Source organism: Protopterus annectens, chromosome 9.part0 (genome assembly GCF_019279795.1).
Source record: "Protopterus annectens isolate FY-2018-M chromosome 9.part0, PAN1.0, whole genome shotgun sequence".
Lineage (NCBI taxonomy): Eukaryota > Metazoa > Chordata > Ceratodontiformes > Protopteridae > Protopterus > Protopterus annectens.
Window position 1 is genome coordinate 1,724,586,673 of NC_056743.1, and position 16,111 is coordinate 1,724,602,783.

Consider the following 16,111-nt stretch of genomic DNA (forward strand, 5'->3'; position numbering starts at 1 on the left):
AAATGAAGTTTATATCACGTGGGATCACTCATTACCAACAGTTCAAAAGATTGATGCTAGAAAACCAGATATAATGGTCCAAGAAGAGAAGACAAAAATAGCATTGCTCATTGAAATAGCCCCACCCTGCGACTACAGTGTCCTGCATACAGAGAGACACAAAGTCATAAAATACCAGGATCTGCAGGCAGAATCAAAAGCAACGTGGAAGAAAGATACTCAGACAGTTTCAATACTGGTAGGAGCAATGGGCCTTATAAAAAAGAATCTACAATCATATTTAGATATGTTACCAATTCATGTAACCCCATAAGAATTGCAGAATGAGTCATGACTTGGCACATTGAGGGTGCTTCAAAGAGCACTACTGGCTGACATCAAAGATTGAAACAATACTAATTTCATGAACATTAATCATGCTTTGACTTTGGAATGGGGTCCATTCCTGTCATGGTATTAGATACCCAAAATACTTGGAGAAATTAACATGACCTACCATATGCAATGAGAACCAGACAGGCACAGAAGAGAATGAAAATATACTAGTGCTAGGAGTAGGGATTTGGGGGGGAATAAGATAATTGCCAGATAATTACATACTACTGTCATATGTACACCAGTACTGTTTTTTTTTTATTCTTCTTTTTTTTTTTTGTTTTTGCAAATCTGCTGTAGTACTTCTCTGAAATTGTGGGCCTATTTTTCAATTGAAATCTGGTAACAGAGTTCAACAGTAAATATGTCATGTCACATCCCAGCATATTAGTGTGTCAGTATCCTCAAACACAAGTTTAGAGCAGACCACAGGAACACATAGTCCAATTAAAGTTAACACCACTACAGTATGTAACCAATAGTAATTCAGACCAGAAGCAACAGCAGTAGCCTATTTACTCACTTTGGAGGCCCAGCTAGGCAAGTTTCAGATGCAAAATTATTTCAGCATAAAACAGGACTTTTAAATGTCAGTGATGTCAGCATACGTAGAGTCAGTAAGTATTTTTTTTTCAAAAAGTCAAGTCCAAAAGTAAGTCATGGCTTGTCTAATCAGTTAAATGCACTTGCAGAAATTATCTCCACAATGAAAGAACTGCCTAATAAAAAAAAAAAATCGCAGGTCCACAAGATTTACCGTCAGAATTTTACAAAATTGATGTCTGCACACCTACACCATTATTACTCGAGAGGTTTACTGAAGTTGAGTGATTGAAGTCTTCTTATTGTTGTAGATTACCTTCAGCAGTCCTACTCCCTAAAGAAGGGGCAGACACAGTGCTACTCATCAACTACAGATCCATTTCACTATTTCTAGTACTCGTTAAAATATTTGCAAAACTTCTTAACTGTTTATAGTAGGGATTTAGATAAAAGGAATGCAGTGTGGACTGGACTTTATCTGAAAGCGGTTCAGCCTCCTACAACTATCCCTTACTCTGAGGAATTTTATGTTTAGGGAACAATTGGGCTATTTAGGTTTAGGGAAGTGTAGTACAGTTTAAGGAATGATTGAGGACTTTAGGGTTAGAGAGGGACACCCAGGTAAGAGCTCTCTTTTTGGACCTCATGAAAGCATTTGTTTCATTGAAATACTATTTCCTGAGGATGGATTGCATGTTCTTGGTACTGCAAATCCTTTCTTATAAAAACAAATGTCAAGTATTGTATTATAAACCATTACCTCATGTCATTGCTAATGAAGTACCCTCCATCATCTTCATTTGGAGGGAGGAACACGACAAGTTTGCCTTTTATTCACTATGCTTTTCATACTTGCATTGCAGGTTTTAGCGGTTTACCTTAGAAAACTTCATAGACAGAAGGTTATTAGAATGTCCACAAAACAAGTTATTTCTTTCTCCTAGATCAGAGACAGTAAGATTTTACGTCTCACCAGTCCCTTAGGTAATATTAATACAATTCTGAATATTTTACAGAATCTGATAAATTAACTTAGTTACATGTAAACAATGAAAAATCAATGTATTCTTACTTGCTAAAGTATGGGTGGGAATTTAATAAAGCCTACACATTTTTTCCATATAAGTATTGCACCACTCTGCTTACACTGGGCGTGAACATTTTTAGATTAAGTAAGCGCTGCTGAGCAGGGCGGGGCACACACACGCGCCAACAAGGAAACTTCTGTGGCATGCAAATCACCTCATAAGCAGGTGAATCTCATGCAAATGAGGCAGGTCAAGCAATCCAGCAACCAGATAGGCTTCTCTTCAGACTCTATGTCAGTGTCTGTAGTATACATGGAAAAATGCTGTGTACAGCAGTGTAGACAGACAAAGGGGGTTGCAAAAATGTAGCTATAGGGATGGAAATGTCATACCACATACACATATGAGTGAAACTATCATCCTGTATGTCAGGATGATTAAAGAAAATAAGCTAAATTATTTTTTTTTAATAATCTGGGCGTTTTAGTGGTGCACTGGAGTGTGCAAACATGCTTTATAGAGAAATAAAAAAAAAGGAAAAAAAATGAATATTATGTGACAGAAGTGTATTACAGGACCTTGTGTGGAGTCCCAACAATGGTGCATTGCTGCTGTTGCTAATGTGGTAGGGCTATGAAGCATGTAGTTTCCAGGTTGTTAGCACTGAGCATGAATACTTATGTAAATAAGGTAGAGTTACTGAATAGCAGAAAGGAGTAATTGTGTCCACATATCCTCTTCTTGTAGGCTTAGACCTATGTTGCTGCTTACACAAGATGTAGTTGACATCGGGAGGGGGGGGGGTTGTCCACTGACTTCTAAGCACAGTTCAGCTTAGCTGCGCCTGTTTGCATGGCGGGCTGCCTGGCTGAGTGTCTCTATAAATGAAAATGTATTCAATTACTTTTCATCCTTGTTTAAGCTAAAATAAGGCTATTAAAGGATGTTAATTATATTGTACGCAGGTGGAATGTATCATAGTTGACCAATCATACATTCTGCATCTACAGCAGAGCTCTATAAACTATGCATACACCCTACATTCTGATTTTTCCCCAATATTCTGGACCATTGGAGTAGAAACTTGGAAATTTTAACTGCGATAATGCTAGAGGCTGCTGCAGGTCTGCTGCATCTGTATGTGCTAGATGCTGACGTCAATGCTGCTGGTGCTGCTGACAATAGACCTAGGCAGAGAAGAAGAGTGTTCAGGCCCAGGGTAACCTTCCAGGAGCTACATGAGCTGGAGATTATAGAGTGCTACAGGGTGGTCAGGGACATACTACAAAATCTCACTGAGCTTTGCCGCCCTCAACTCAGATCCAGAGCCAACAGAGGAGAACTCATCCTAGTAGAAACAAAAGTATGTGTAGCCTTTGGGATACTAGCTACAGGTACTTTCCAAAAAACCAACTGGGAGCATGCTGGGGTTCTCACAGGCATCAGCATCCAGGGTATCCACCATTTTCTGGATGCCATGCTACCACATACCAGTGAACACATTTCTTTTCCCCTCACCGCTGAGGTGAGGGCCAGCAATAGCAAACACTTCTACCATGTAGCACACTACCCTGAAGTACTGGGTGCTATAGATTGCACTCATGTACACATTACGGCACCACCTGGTGAGAAGGGTAGAATCTACGTCAACTGCAAGGGATACCACTCCATCAACTGCCAAGTCATGTGCAATGCGCAGGGTATTATCATGAATGTGTCTGCTGGGAGTCCTGGCAGTTCTCATGAGTCCCATATCTGGCATACATCACAGTTGTACCAAATGTTTGCGAGGGGGTCATCCCACATGGCCATTTACTAGGGGGATGCTGGCTGTGCACTGGAACCGTGGATGATGACACCCATCAGAAATGCACACGCATCCATGGATGAATGCCATAATGAGGCACACGCACAAACTAAGAACATCATAGAGCATGTGTTTGGGCTTCTGTAGTCATGGTTCCAGTGCCTCAGTATATCTGGTGGAGTCCTGCAGTACTCTCCAGCCACATGAGCACATATGCTCACAGTGCATGTTATGCTACACAATATGATCCTGCAGGTGCAGCTACAGCACGATCAGCACAGGGAAGGGATACACAGCCCCCACCAGGCTGTAGGTCACCACAGCCACACTCACAGGAGGACTAGATGGAGGAACCCCCTTATGATGTCCCTCTAGGCAGACATAGGCATGCCCAGTACCCTGGCTTTGGCTAAGAGACAACACATAGAACAATCACTGACAACCTAGGGCCCTAGGGTCTGACACCTTACTCCTACTCACAAACATATATTAAAAGTGATGCCAGGCAACCCACATAACCTCAACCAGTACGTATCCATGTATTTGGCTGTGTACTGCTTGCATCAAAGTCAGCCCTGAACTAAAGTTTTGTCAACTGTTGCATACACAAGTAAAGTCTCTAATCTACACACTGCTTGTAAGGATTATTATAATATGGTATTGTATGCATGGATCTGCTGCATGTATGCAAGTAAATATAGTGGGCTATTTGGACAGAAGTAATATCCACATGGGAGTACAGATAGCCAGTCCACTAGTATGTGTTCCTTAATATTCACTACACCTCAACGTTGGACTATTCACTACATCAGTCAAGGGAGATGTTAAACAGTGGGGTCACATGATATTTGGACCACTGTCCATCACAGCAGAATATGTGGTCTTGTTCCCCCACACCCAACACAGCAGTTTTCGCATATAACTGCTTTAACAATAAGTCATCAGTGGTATATCAACAGGCCAAGCAATCTCAGGGCAGTAACATAGAAATTGATCACACATTGTATGTCTTATGGAATGCAAGAATGACGATGTACATATGTATGCTGTTGACTGTATGATGAATAGCTCTTCTTTGACTGGCAGTTTGTCTGGCTCACTGGACTAGAGAAATTAGCATGGCTGATGGTTCAAATCTGGAAGTATCCATATCTTTTGCATGTGAGGTAGTATTATGTTGGTGGTTTCACAGACTGTCTGTGTGTGATGTAACATTATGAACCTCTGTCACACATTAATTACATCAGACAGCTGGAGAATACCATGGACATTTTGAATGAAGTGCAGTACTGCAAAAACAGGGACAGATGCTATTGTCTGTAACACACTAAATCCCGGACTGGACAGGTAGGTGTAGGCTACAGTCACTTTATAAGTACTGACAGTCCCATACACTTAGTTAAAAACATACATCTCAATATACATAACATGCACACACAGTTACATTTATATATACATCCCTGTTATATACAAAAATATGTGTGTGGATGTCTGTATCATCCTACATACCCTAATAATGGTGAGTAAAGCTGCTTTATCATACATCTATAATGTTGCTCAAGGGATCTAAAATAAGTGTCAGCAGTACATAATGTACTTACCTACAGACCGCTGTGCATGCTGGATGTCACCACATAGACAGCAACAGGTGGGCAGGTGGTGTAATGTATAATGTTGTCTACACACGCATGAACAGGGCACCTTGTTCTTGTCCACAGGCGTGCCCACCCAAGTGCAAACAGACTCATATGGACATACTGGTAACTGTGGACACATAGCTAGAATACTAACAGTTGCCTGACTTCTAAGATACCAACTGCAGATAACAGTATGAAGAAATATCACCCTGCAGACCACAGATGCTGTTCAACACAAGCCTAGTCTGTGTAATCCACAAGTAGTTTGCCTGCAATCACATGCAAAACAGACATCGGCCATGGTGTGTGCGATATGTACTGTGACCTATAGTGTGTGAGACTAGATAGATAGGGGTTCTATTGTAATTCCAGGCCCATTGGCATGCACACGTATGTGTGTGTGTGTGTGTGTGTGTGTGTGTGTGTGTGTGTGTGTGTGTGTGTGTGTATATATCCCCCTGGACAACAACTGAGAATCCCTCAGTGGCTATCAAACTGCACTGGTTATGCACTTTTTGGCACTGTAAGTTGCTGCTGGCTTTCAAACTGCCTCTTCAACAAGGCCTGATGTTGTCATCTACCTGAAGACTGCCAGCTGCCATTGTAGTAACAGAATTAAGCTGTGGCATGTATGAAAAGTATTGCAATCTGTAGTGTGTAAAATTAGATAAGTAGGACTTCTAATCTCACTCCAGCCCATTTGGTGTGTATGTGTGTGTGTGTGTGTGTGTGTGTGTGTGTGTGTGTGTGTGTGTGTGTGTGTGTGTGTGTGTGTGTGAGTGTGTGCGTGTGTGTGTGTAACCCTGCAAGACAACTAAGAATCCCTCAGTGGCTATCAAACTGCAGTGGTTATGCTCTTTTTGGCCTTGTAAGTTGCTGCTGACTTCCAAACTGCCATCTTCCACAAGGCCTGATGATGTCATCTAGCTGAGGACTACCAGTTGCCATTGTAGTATCAGACTTAAGCTGTAGTACTTGCAATAAGTACTGTCATCTATAGTGTGTGAGACTAGATAGATAGGGATTCTATTTTCACTCCAAGCCACTTGGTATATGCATGTGTGTGTATCCCCTGCAAAGGTAGGGGTTCTAATTTCACCCCCAGTTAATTGTGTGTGATTACCTCAGTAACTTAGAAAGAGGTAGGGCTTTGTAGTATTTTATTTATAGAAGGTAATGTGGCCCTCCAAATGCCTCACCACAACTTGGTCTGCTGATGTCATCAAGCATAATATGTTTTAAACTGACAGTACTAGTAGACATAATGTTTGCTGCATGCATCTCGCACTGTGGACTGTAGTGTGTACCATTACATAGGTAAGCATTCTAGTCTACATATAGCCAACTTGCACTATGTGTGTGCTGTGCCATGTCCTGTAAGCAGCAATTGGAAGTGGTGCTATCCTCACTGTAGCCATGCTTGTGTGTGTGGCTGTTATAACATTTTACATCAGCTTATGGAACCATAGGGTATTTGAACTTAACTAGCATAATGCCATACAGCTCTCATGATCCTAGACAACTTTATACCCTTATTTACATGATCAGCACATATTGCCCCAGTCCAAGAGGGACACAGGCAGAAGCCCTGTGGTGAAATGACAGTCACTCAGCCAATCATACAGATGGCATGTGCTGTGGTGCACTGAGATGCTCTGTGTGTCATTAGACAGGGTTCTGTAAAGTCGGCTATACAAATCTTTCCCACTAGCATGTATTACTAACATCACATAGTAGGTTAATGTCCTTAGAGTGCTTAATCCATCTACTATGTCACCTAAAGATATGAAGCATTTACAATCAAGCAGGGTCACATATTGTCCTGTATGCAAGGCAGAAACAACATCTGAGTACTCTATATACCACATGCTGCAATGACACTCATTTCAGACAATCCCCATTAAACACAAATACAAGATGTGAAGTTCCCTTGTGAGGGACCATACTGTTGTCTGCAACTGCCAGTACTGCTTGGAAAGATATATTACCAAATGGCCATTGCGCTCAGATATTGGCATACTGAGGGAAGATTACATGGAGGTTATGAGTATGTCACTTAAGGGTGACTGTACCCTCAGCTATGACATATGATTCCTGCCATATCACCATGGAGATACGGTGATGTCAGGCACATTAGTTGTAAACCTGGGTGGCCAGGTCTGTGTGCCCAGTTCTTTCAGCCCCGAGTATGTACATCACATCTTGCAACCGATGTGCTATTTACCAGGTACATAGGTTTTTACTGATGGAAATGATGCCACATATATATTTGCATGGAGTTTATGGCCATTAGTATGTCAACAGATGTTTGCTCATCAATATAATCTTGCAGGATATTGACATAACTCACAGATTCTATGAGTGCTCACAGTTTTCAGTTAACAGCCAACATTGTTAGCCATAGACATTCAGTACTCACTTGTATCATGGTTAAATGGATTCCAAGCAGTAGAGGACACAGCACTGAGCCCTGATGAACACTGTTGCAGATCATCTGTTGGAGACAAATGTCCCTATGTTGAGTATGTGTGCCATCAATGGGCCACTTAGTGACCTCTACAATGACAGTAATGTGGATGCCTAAGTGGTGCTTTGTAATTGATGCCTAAGTGAGAGATATAGTCAGATGCCCTATTTCAGTCCAGGGTGTTGTATGCCCTGATGTCCCCTCGCCCAGGTCCTTGGTGAATGCCTTGAAAATGTCCACCACATATAACAGTCATGATCCCATGTCACATATCCAAACCGTGTACAGTCAACTGTGTGTAGATCAGATATATGTGTGCTAATCAGCTCCATGATGATTGCCCAAATGGGCATAAAGATATGGATACTCAGACAAATAATTCTATAGTTATGTTGCTCCATGGCTGCACCACCTCTGTGCAAGGGTATAACAGTTGTCATTGTCCACTCAGCTGGGGGTGTAACCAGTGGTTTCAGTATTATTGCAAGGTGTTCCCAATGGTGTTAGTAATCCATGTCAGATCCCATGTAGGATACAGCCTGAGATGTTAGCATGTCCAATAGATGCTGAATATCCTTCCTTTAGAGGCCAGTTATGACTTGCTCTGTATATATGGAAGTTATGGGACAGGTTGTAGGACTGTCATGTGTCACATGTGGTGGGGACAGCGAATTAAAGTTGATGCAGAACCTGTGGGTCTAGAGGTTAGCTATGAGTACAGACCCTTTATATGCGGCATCATTATGTATGAATTCACTGACAATCTGGGCCTTTCCTTTGAGGTTACACATGTAACTGCACTATGCATTGTGGTTCTGTTTTGTCTGGGTGGCTAATTTTATCACTTACTATGTCTACACAACATCACAAAGACACTATGTGCTTTTTTAGCTGAGGAGGTTGGGGGGGGGCAACCTCATCCCAATTGTCACACACAAAGTCCCCCTCTTATTGTACAGCCTGCTAAAGGCAGCTGTCCACCAGTCAAGTTTGTTGTGCCATGAGGGGCCTGTGCCCCACCTGTCACATACAGCTGAGTTCATGCAGTTGTAATACTGCTTGCATAATGCATGGATGTAGAGCTCTGCATACTTGCCATTCCCATCTGAGGGGGGAGGTGCAGTCAAGCTATATCAATCATCCCACAGGAGGTAATAAATGGCTTTATTGAAACATATGTCTGTATTGTCTGGAAGGGGAGGTCAGTGCTGGTAGTCCTGATGAGATTGATCTGTGGCCAGATCCCACCAAGGAGGTCCTCACATTGAAGGGGATGCTGTGGTCACTCATAACGGTAAACACATGATGCAATACATTGGTTCCCTATGTGGGGATGTCACAGCACTGCTCGAGATCATTGCAGTTAAGGACTTGGACTAACCTCTGGACAAGTGAGCTGCACCATGACTAAGCAACACAATTGGTAGTCACTTAATGCCACCCCAAATCATGGTGTAATGATATATCTTGATAGACACACATACATACAAATACACACAATGGGTGTCTGGATTCATGCAGCTGCTTCTTTAGCTGGCTTTTGCTTGATTATGTACCTGTCCAGTACTGAATGGCACCTTCAGCGTATCTGGGAAATCACAGTGCTTTACAAAATCTGGATGTGTACCTATCCTTGATGAGTATGTATATACCACCTGCATTACCTAGAACACTGTCATTCTGAGGTCTGAAGATGTGGATGGATGTGTAGTTTGGTATGACTGTGGTGCTGTCCACAGCTTTGAACCAGATGTCATTGACTGCACACATGTCTGCATAATACAGGGTGGGGACACCTTCCACAGAGTGGGGTTCAGTTTTGCAAGCACTCAGGTCACTCCAAAGCAAATACAAATATGACTCAGTCATTGTACATGCTGGTGTGAATGACCTGAGACATACCTCCATGGACTACATGAAAAGAGACATAGAGGAGCTCTCTGATCATGTAGCCCAGGCTGGTATGACCCTGACCTTGAGCAGCATCTTACCCTCACCTAGAATGATGCCACAGTACAAAGACAAAATGATCGATTTTAAAATTTGGCTAAAATTTTGGTGTCATTCAAAGGGGATCCAGTGTCTGTCAGCCTGGGATGACATGCTCGACAAGCCACGTTGCTTCACTAGGGACGGCTTGCACCTGTCACCACTGGGCTTTCGGATATTGGCAAAGGCTCTTGCCACCCCCATAGTGCCTTTTTTAGGCAAGGCTCAAAAGTCAAACCCACCCCTATAGACAGCACAAGGAACAAGAAACTAAGGGTAATGCTGCTAAACGCCAGAAGTCTTAACCTCAAGATGCACACACTCGAAGCTCTCCTCAGTATGGAGAACATCGACATCTGTGCAGTGACAGAAACCTGGTTCAAGGCTCCAGAGAGCACCCCAGCACTACCAGGCTATACCTCGTATCATGCTTTTCAGCCCCAAAACCTGGACCGAACCACAAAAGGAGGGGAGTTTCCATATTTATCAAGGATATCCACACCTCCAGGTTAGTGGCATTGCATGAAGTATCGGAGACCATCCATGTGCAACTAACAGTGGGCAAGACTGCTTTTCAGTTTATAGCATCCTACAGACCACCCTCTCAAAGTCAGGAATCCCATTCGGCTTTCCTGAAAACATTGGAGAACATGAAGATCTCTCCGAACACCATTATATTGGGTGACTTCAACTACCCAAACATTGACTGGGAGCACTACTCAAGCCCCAGCACCTTAGCCCAAAGATTCCTGGAAATTATAAACTCAAATGCTATGGAACAACTAGTCACCACTCCCACAAGAGGGGACAACATACTAGACCTGATCATTACCAACATGGGGACTCTATGCTCCACACCATAAGTATATCCCTCATTGGTAAGATCAGACCATAAATTAATTTCACTGGATGTCCACATCCTGACCCCACCCCCAGCCCAGAAAACCACAGTGAAAAACTTCTCAAAAGCGAACTTCTCACTTCTCAAAACCAAAGTGGAATCCTTCAAGGCTCCAGGGCCAGTGGAAACTACAGCCCAAACTGCAGAATCTTATATAAATGCATTCCACGGACATCTCCAGGAATGCATGGATCATGCTATCCCAAACAAAACCAAGACCCAATCATCCAAAGGCAGGCGTCCAGTCTGGTGGACCCCTGCCATAAATAAACTGTACAACAGAAGGAGTAAGCTACTACATGACAGAGCAAAATCCCTAATAGGGAAGGCATCTCTGATCAGTACTAGCAAAAAATTACGATCCCTCATAAAATCCTCCAAGGCCAGCTTCGAGAGAAAAATTGTACAGGACACCAAAGACAATCATAAGGCTTTTTTCAGTTATGTTAGAAACCTGGGATGCAACTCCCAGACTTGTTCTGAGTTGATTCTAAACGACAAAAAATACACTGAACCCACAGACATCGCCAATATCCTGGTAGACAGGTTCAGTGCAAACTTCTCCACCCCCCCCCCCAAAAGAGCAAGTATCTATCCCGGCACAGGGCTGCCTCCCAAACATCTCAGATGCTCAGGTGAAGGCTGCCCTCTCCAAAGCAAAAAAAACACTGCTTCCATGGGACCAGATGGCATCCCAGGTTGCGTCCTACATGAACTACAAGAGGAACTAATCCCTCAAATAAAACAGCTATACAATCTCAGCCTCACTACAGGATATGTGCCCACAGAATGGTGTACAGCAACAGTGGTCCCACTCCACAAAGGTGGAGCCTCTACAGACCCTGGAAACTATCGCCCCATAAGCCTGACTAGCTTAGTCTGCAAGGCTATGGAGAGGATCATCATGGAGCTCATAAACAAAGACATTGGGGACCTACAGACACTAGATCCTACCCAGTTCGGCTTTGTCAAGGGCAGATCCTGCCTTTTGAACCTGGTTGACTTCTTTGAAACAGTCACCAAATCCATAGATGAAGGGAAGGTAGTCCACACAGCCTATCTGGACCTTGCAAAGGCATTTGACACAATACCCCACTCGGGCATCATAGATAAGCTATCCAACTTAAATATAAACCTCTATGTCACAAGATGGGTCGCAAACTGGCTCAAAGACAGAACCCACAGAGTGAGAGTTGCTGGAGCCATGTCAGACTCGAAACTGGTCACAAGTGGCATCCCACAGGGTTCTTTCCTGGGACCACTCTTGTTCAGTATATACTTTTCCGAGGTACAGGCAAACGTGGGAGGACTATGGCTCACCAAGTTCGCAGACGACTGCAAACTGGGTGCCATAATCAACTCTCCAGCTGACACAAACATCCTTCAAAAAGGTCTCACAGAGACAGATAACTGGTGCCAGCACCATGGTTTAAAGCTAAATGCCAAAAAATGTATAGTCATACCCTGTGCCCACAAATTACCACATAGGCGGAAACCCATTAAGTACAGAGAAAGTTATTAGGGACCTGGGGACCCAACTTGATAGCAATCTCTCCTTTGAAAACCACATTGCCAAAGTAGTTAGAAAGACCTTCTACATAGCCCACCTCATCACGAAGGGTTTCACATCTAGATCAAGAGAGGTAATCGTGCCCCTTTATTCATCCCTCATCAGGCCCATCATAGAATACAATGCCTCTTTTGGGATGTACCTTACCCGACACCTGCAGCAATTAGAAAGACCCCAAAAGTATCTCACCAAGAGGATCAAGGGTCTCAAACAGATGCCATATGCTGCTCGGTTAAAAAAACTCCAGCTCTACTCAGTTGCATACCGCCTACTTCGAGGCGATCTATGCCTGACATACAAAGCTATGTCAAATCCATAATTAATGGAATGCTCCACCTCAGTAAATCTAAATCCCTTAGAGCCACACTCTTGAGGGACTTGAACCTCAGCACAGAAATAAATAGAACTTGCTGGAGGGACAGGTTCATAACCAAGAGGCTCCCTTCGCTCTGGAATAGAATTCCAGTTCATGTGAGGCAGAGCACCTCACTGAATCTCTTCAAGAAGAATCTCGATAAGTGGATGGGGGATCGTAGGTTTGTCCCAGGGATTACTCCCATGTCACTATTAGACAGAGGCACAGTAAACTAAACCTTAAAAAGGGCACAGTATACTCAAATGAAGGGGTGGCGTAAGCCATACAGAATCGGGCTAGGCTTATAATTGCCCCAGGACTGATAGCCTAGTATGAACCTATGAACCTATGAACCTATGAGCATGTAGCACCATAACCATGATGATGTATAGAGATGGTGTTCTTGTTGCCAACTTTACCCTCACCAGTGCATCTAAGGTGCATTGTGGGGGTGTCAGCAGACTTGGCCAATACAGAAGATCCCTGGGTGAGAGATAAAGACTATCACTGGTGAAGCATGGATGTCTGTTGAGCAAGGTATCCCAGGCAGACATGTAGTAGTTTCCCTTACAATGACACCACATGCTAAGGCAATTATTGATTTCCATCAATGTCCGTGTGTATGGCGCCATCATCCTAGGTGAGGGTCAACTGCAGCTGAAAGCTATGCACATACTCGCAAGAGACACAGACTGGCTAAGCTCAGTCATGTGTCTGCACAGAGGCTGATGATGTATGTCCCTAGTCGTACAAACCTGCAAGAACTAAAATGTCAGCAGTATGCTAACTGATATTTCATGATCTGTGGCAATGTGTGGTAAGCCCTATTGTGTCAATCCACAGACAACTATCTGCGATCTTTCTCATATATAGCCACTTCACACAGACATCAGTGTGTCTCACGAAGTAATCACCAATGACAAAGAGGTGTGATGTTGTATTTTGCCTCTGGTGTTTGATCGGTGAGAGAGTGGTGCATGCAGTATTATGTGTACTATGCACTACAGAGGCAGGATTTTCTGAGATGTCTGTTTTTTGTCAATGTGTCTGGTAAGGAGCTGAACACATGTAGGTGTATGAGGTGTGGGTGTAGGTGATGCAGGATGTGAGCTATGCATGCTGGCATAATGCTCATTGCCAAATGTAATGACTGCTGTTTGACACCGTGGCAGCAAGGTTTGAAATGAAGTCACATCTGTCACACGTTGTGTTTGTGTGTCATAGGAGTAGAGGGGTGGGGACAATCCCAACATCTCAACAGCAGGTCCTGCAAAGTTAGGGTCATGGTCATGGTGCCACACCCTTGGTGTTGACAGCCTGATATACAGTGTGTGTAGGCACACATTGCAGTGAAGATGTGGATGCCCATGCAGGGGGGCAAGCCCCCCTGCACCCCCCACTCCCCCCTACTTAAATATACCAACTTTGACTTCAGTGCAGAAAAGGGCAATTTTCCCATTCTGCACCATACGGAGCTGTTGCTTTTCACCTTCAAACTTTTTAAAGTTCGATTATATGGTGTTGACCATAGGACATTCGAACTTTAAAATGTTTGAATACTTAATAGGGACCCTAAACCTCTGTACACTGTTGTCACTATTATAGATCTGTTGAAAACTGAACCTCATATAGTAGGACAAGAGGACATTACTCTGCCCACTAACAGCTGTAGTTACTTGTAAATAGAAGCTCTTTACACAACAATCTCATCAGCAACAATGAGGTACACTGATGACATTTTTGAAGACTCTGTACAATTGACACATATGGCAATCTATAATGTCCTGACAATACTATCGCATCTGTCAGTGTGGTCACACCTACAAGGCATTGGTATGAGTCCAACATGTGTACAATCAGAACATATGTGTGGAGCTGGCAATCATGCTGCCAGTATAGCTATCCAGGCAGCAGGCCTGGGATGACACTTTAGGGATTACATTGTTATAAACCTACATCTCTAACAAAACAGTATCGTGCTTACCAGGAGCAGGACCACTGCCTTGTCTGATACCTGATGGACCTGTGAAAAGTTGAGGGAGAGGTAATGTCAGTACCACTGCATGTTACACCACAACAAGGTAATATGTCCATATATCTTACATTTATAGTAGCTACTGTGTTAATTGTTATATTGGTCAAAATCTGAGCATGACAGTCAAACTGCAGTTAAACATGCCCCCAAAGCACAAAGACCTGACATCCATGTAAGACTATGTACACCCTGACACACTGAATGCTATAGTATTGCAATGGTGATCAGACTAAGCTTACCTGCATGCTCTTCTTCCATGGAGACTCTGGCACTCATATCCACAATGTACAGTGTAATGGATGCCTGGGAGCTGTTGTGTGTGCCTAGATTTGCCAGGAAATCCTCAGTAGCTCGGAGTAGTTGTTCCACTGTAGACTCTCCACCAGTGACTCCATCATCCCTGGTTACATAGTTTCATAGTTTCATAGTATAGTACTAGGCTATCTGCCCTGGGGCATTTGTAAGCCTAGCCATAGTGATGTGGCTATTGCCACCCCATGAAATGGTACAAAAATGTACAGAATAAATCTAGAATACTGTGCCTCTGTCTAGTAGTGACACAATGAAGGTCCCCTTATATAAAATAATTAGTTTACTGTGCCCCTGTCTAGCAATGACATAGATGTGACCCCTGAGGTAAACTTACGATCTCCCATCCACTCATCAAGATTTCTCTTGAAGAGAGTCAGTGAGGGGCTCTGCCTAATACGAACTGGGATCCTGTTCCAAAGCATGGGAAGCCTCTGGGTTATGAATCTATCCCTCCAGCATGTCCTATTCATACTTGTGCTGAGGTTTAAGTCTTTAGCTCTCGTGGTCCTGATGGATTTGGATTTTTTGAGGTGGAGCATGTCCATCAGATCCTGATTGGACATGGCCTTGTACGTCAGGCAGAGATCACCTCTGAGCAGGCGGTATGCTACTGAATAGAGCTGAAGTTTCTTTAGTCTGGCAGAATAAGACATATGTTGGAGACCCTTGATCCTTCCGGTGAGGTACCTTTGTGGTCTCTCCAGCCGTTGCAAATGCCGGGTGAGGTACATACCAAATGGGGCACTGTACTCAATCATGGGTCTGAAGAGGGAGGAATATAGGGGTACAATGACATCCTTGGATCTGGATGTGAATCCCTTCATGATGAGGTGTGCAAGGTAGAATGTTTTTCTAACCACTTTGGCAATGTGGGTGTCAAATGAGAGGTCACTGTCTACTTGGGTCCCTAGGTCTCTGATTACATTTTCCGTACTCAGTGGGTTGCTGTCTATGTGATAATTTGTGGGTACTTTGTTTTTTCCAAAAGGGATGACTATACATTTTTTGGAATTTAGTTTAAGGCCGTGACTACGGCACCAGTTGTCCGTTTCAGTGAGGCCTTTTTGTAGGATGTGTGTGTCTGCTGGTGTA